This window comes from Dendrobium catenatum, unplaced genomic scaffold (genome assembly GCF_001605985.2).
Source record: "Dendrobium catenatum unplaced genomic scaffold, ASM160598v2 fragScaff_scaffold_9, whole genome shotgun sequence".
In the NCBI taxonomy this organism is placed as follows: Eukaryota; Viridiplantae; Streptophyta; class Magnoliopsida; order Asparagales; family Orchidaceae; genus Dendrobium; species Dendrobium catenatum.
In genome coordinates this window covers 2,920,584-2,925,685 of record NW_021318471.1, presented here as the reverse complement: position 1 = coordinate 2,925,685, position 5,102 = coordinate 2,920,584, and the positions used below count along the sequence as shown (strand labels likewise).

The following is a 5,102-nucleotide window of genomic DNA, read 5'->3' as shown; positions in this document are numbered from 1 at the left end:
TAGCTACTTGGGCAGTAAGAATTAACAAAGCATTCAATTCATAAACTCCAACAACTCTCTTAGGATTCAGTATATCAGAAGGTACCTATAAATTATTTATAGTCCTTTCCTCAATTAGTTTATATGCTTTTTCGAATGGATTATGCATTAAAAATCCTTCAGCTACTGCATCTATGATTGACCTAAGGGACCTACCAATTCATTATAAAAAGTTTGAATAACCAACAAATCAGGTAAACACATGATAATTGAATCTCCTTAAATCTCTCATAAGTTTAATAAATTGACTCTCCTTTAATCCGGGTAAAAGATATGATATCATTTCTAAGTTTGACCAATTTTTAAGGTAGAAAATACTTTCGTAGAAATTTTTGTGTTAACTCATTTCAAGTGATTATAGAGTATGGGGATAAAGAATTCAACCATATCTCAATATTACTAGTTGTAACTTTCCCCCAGACCTAGGCATGCAAACATACTATCTCAATATTAATGGTTGTTTTCCTATATTTCTCCATTGAGGCTACACATCACACTATATTTTAACTACACATATGATCACTATATACATTAAATAAAGAGTGAGATAATATTGAAAACATCATTTATAATATAATGAATAAGAGTATTGATTAGTACCCAATATGATCCCTATATGATCAATCCAAAATAAGAGATCATCCAAACATGGAAGAAAAGATAAGCAAACACATTTTTATCGATATAATGATAGAAAGAAAATACAATAGAGTAATATCACCAGAATGGATCAATATATCTCCTTTACACTCCTTCTCTTGTACTTAAAGAGTTGATCCAGCAAACAAACGCTAAAAACTCAAATGATTATATCTAGTACTTCTCTAATCTCCCTTAGATTTGACTCTAAGAAGATTCCAGAGTACTCTGAAAAGTACTAAAATTAAATAAGTGATTGGATTCTCTTACAAATATAACATAATAACTATTTATAGAAAAATAGAAAATAGGCAAGTAGCGCTGCGACACTCCAAAGATCAATGCTACGGTACCCATAAACTGAACTAACGCCTCATCACTGATGTTTTTGCTCTACCACAGTGATGACTGATGTGGAACAATTATTTAGTGGACAGTCACACCGCTTCACTAGCAGAAAGTGTTCTATGGAAGTTATAACTGTAACGCCGCAACATTAATATCGTTTGAGTGTTACGGTGTCCGAGTGACGATATTTGGCTTTACGACATGAGAATTGTGGTGTTGCGACACTTACAAATAAAGAATTTGATGCTGCTAAGTTGATATTTTGACATTGCGGTGCTTCCAAACAAAGAAGTCTATGCTACCATCTCCTGTTTGTAACACTTTGGCAGTGTTCATGATGGAGCTGCGACATTTCATTAGACACAGTGAACTGTATGGTACTTAAAATTTTGTGTCCTTTTTGAGTTTTTCATGCACAACAAAAACTAAAATAATATGTTTTCACTGAAAATACAATATTCAAGATAGTACATTATTTACCCATCAAATTATGGCTAATTTAAACTATTGCTTGTTCTAAAGAAAATAAAAAATTTCTATAATACTGATTAAAGGATTAACCAAAGTAAAAACTAATAATTTAAAATTACTAAAATATAAGATAATACATCACTATTAAGAAGTAATACAAATCAATAAGGTTATAATTTTAGTTTAAAAAAATACTAATAATTAACTTCATAAGTCATTCTTGTTATTGCGTAGGTTGAATTTACAGGTTATAAGTATAAACATTGATTTTTGAATTATAAATTGAATAATAAACCTTGAAGATTAAATATGTTAGTAGTTAAGATTGAAAATTTATTAGTTCACCCTTCTTTAATTTGTATTAAGTTTTCTAACTTATCCTATGTAAATTTATGTATAAGATTGTACCAATTTTTGAATGTACTCTATTTTTTGTAGTTAATAATTTGAATATCAGTTTTACATAATAATTTCTTACTACCTTAATCGTTAAGGGTTTTATTATTATCCTAATTTTACATAATTTTTAAGTATTATTTTTACTAAGGTTAATTAAATAATAAAAATGAAAGAGATTAATAGAAGGCAGTGTAAATAATTGTTAGAATAAGGGAAGTTTTAAACAAAATGAAAATAAAAACACAAATAAATATTTAACTAACACATTCTTTCATATAAAATTATAACACAAAAGTACAAGATAAACGGTGGCCTAGGCACCAAGATACAAAACGGCTCTCATTGCCATAACATCAAAAACATGCAAAAACTCTAAAATATGGCAATTCTTCATATAATTGAATTCTACCCCAGAGCAAAAACATGAAGTGAAAAAAGGATAACAATCGCGTACTCTCTCTATAAAACAAAGTATATTAAAAAAGAAGACTTCCTTATTCTTTGTTGATCTCATTTTTTTTTATTTTGATTTGCTCTTGAGCGCATTTGACTAAGTTGATCGGGTCTTGTCGGGCTCGATTTAATTCGATTCGGTGTCGATTTGAATTTGATTTTTATTAAATTAATTTGATCGAATTGAGCCCGAATTAACCCGAGTTGAGTCGAGTTATGACTGATTTGAACCTGATCTCAGCCCCATAAGTTCGATTTAATTCTCATTAAAGCTTAAACGACTTTATGAGCAATTTGAATCCCATGCCTAAATCAAGAAACCAGATCCGACGGTCTCAATTCCGTCAGAGATTTGATCCTTCTACTGCCAGACTCTCCAGTCCCGTTCCCGTGCTTCTCTTCACGTGGAATCGAGCCGAAGCTCTCTAGACTCGGGCAAGAGGAGGTTTTGACTAGGCCGATTGGCATCCCCTCCTTTCACACTACGACATTGGCAAGCCTTCCGCCCTAGCTCCCTCCGGATCGCTCCCTCTCTCGTTTTCTCGCTGGATTCGCACAATCCAGAGTCTCGGAACTCTCTGTTCGCACGCCTCCTCTAGGTCCGAAGCCTCTCCCTCTTCTTCATTCTTTCTTTCCATTTTCCTCTCTATTTTCTTTGTTTACTTGTGTTTGGATTGCTGTATTGGTTTTGAGATATATTCTTTCAATGAATCTCTTTAGTGTTCATGTATAAAAAACTTATTTGATTATTTCACCTCTAGTTTTCATTATGTGTTTTTGGTGATAAGTTAGATAAATATTTTTGTGGATATGACAAAAGGAGTATGCATTGATGTTGGCATTGGAAGATACTTGCCTTATCTTCTTATTGTAGTTTTTGTTTTATCATCATAGGTTGAGTTTTGTTATGAGATATAAGATATGTGTTGAAACCAAGGAGGAAGATCTTGAGAGATCTTCTTCCAAGAGATAGAGAGGGAGAGGGAGGGAAGAGAGCCAAAAATCTGTAAACCGTAAATCTTATTTCTCTCTTGGCCGTCTATTACAAGCCTAAACACCCTTATTTAAAGACTCCTAAAGGTTATACAAATAGCCCCACAAATGACTACATATGCCATACACAAAACCAAACCTAAAACTAGGAACAAAACACAACAATCTCCACCTTGGTCCTAGATTTACAAAAACAAAAGATAACTACTGTTCTTTAAAGAACAACCAAAGAATGATCCTGTCGGTCTCCTCCGTCAAAAGCGTCCACCGACATTCTAGCTCCACCTCCCGACAGATCTCCTGTCGCACTGCGTCCAACACAGCCAATCCCCGAGCACCCCTAGCTCGGCTTCCGTGCCCTGTGCATCCACCTGCACCCTGCGCCTCCAGCCAGCGTCCAACGCTCTCAGCCCGCGCCTGCTCCTTGCACCCATGTTGTCTGTCACTGACCACATCTTGCACTTATCCACCCGTGCAGCGAGCCCTGCGCCCTCACCAGCGCTCAGCTCGTCACAAGACCACGCTCCGCACTGCCGCATCCGGCCAGAACCCTGCGTGTCTTTCACCAGTGCCCCGCGCTCCTATGCGGCCTCCTCGTGCATCGCACGACCTCGCATCTCCAAGCGACCCGCGCTTTCAACCATGTTCCCCAAAAACAGCCGACACTACCTCAGTGTCTCCCGCACTCCACCTGACGTCCAAAACTATGAAACTGTGGATGATATGTCAAATGTATAATATGAACTTAATCTCAAATGGCATATTCTTATGCTTGTCAAAAATTTTGATATTTATTTACAAAGAGTGTACCTTCTGATGTGAATGGAGAAATATTTATGTTTGAAGTCATGCTTTGTTGGAAAGCTTCAAGTATGCTTACTCTTTCTATTCCCTGTAATACAACACACATTGTTATGAATGACACATTCTTTGGGTGAGAGTAAAATTTTCATAATTTATTTGATTGTTGTGACTCATGTTTATGTCTTGTCCTTTGACCTTCAAATGTAGCTTGTATTGCATGATCTTTAGAGAAGATTTATATAACACAAGAGTATGATTGAGTCTTAGTTTGGCACATGTATCACATCATGTACCTCCCTATTTTGATGGTTGTTTACACTGTTTATTTATATCTTCTCACTGATTTCCCTTGTAGATATGTCCACTTTTAGCTTTACCACGACATACACATCAGACTCAAATGACATTGATTGTGACATTTTGTGAGAGGGTTCATTTCATAAGTATGGATGAACTGTATACATTTTCTTAAGCGAATTTTCATATATGAGGCTATCAAAATTTCATATGATTCATGTCAACTTCTTTTTGTGGTCTATGTTAGAAAATCTATACATGTGTGTGATGAAGTTTTGTGTACTGAATATGCACCCATTGCTTGCTTTCTTTTCGTACATTTGAGATAAATTGTTAAGTTATAAATTTTAGTTGCTTTTGATCAAAGCTATTTCTTGACACATGCATTGAAAATTAAATAAATGCACCCAAAGAATCCATCAACAAGTTTCGAAACTAAATGATGAATCCATGAAGCTCTTGCCATGCAAGTTCTTGGTAAAATATATATGCACAAAATTACCCTTATATTTGCAGAAAGACAATTTTCATTACTCAAATCACAATGGAGGCAACTAACCATGGCTCTAGGGCTAAAATCTAGGTTTTATAACTAGATCATACAACATCAATAATGCAACACAAGTGATTGAGGCTGTGGCTACTTCTCATTCGAAGAT

General features: G+C 34.9%; 1 long non-coding RNA gene across 1 annotated transcript; it reads left to right on the top strand.

Annotated features, from left to right (window-relative positions):
- The first annotated feature begins 2,722 nt into the window (after positions 1-2,722).
- Positions 2,723-4,716, top strand: LOC114581205. Its single transcript, XR_003703081.1, has 2 exons — positions 2,723-2,948; positions 4,502-4,716. It is a non-coding gene; the product is annotated as an uncharacterized LOC114581205 (long non-coding RNA).
- Positions 4,717-5,102: the final 386 nt, after the last annotated feature.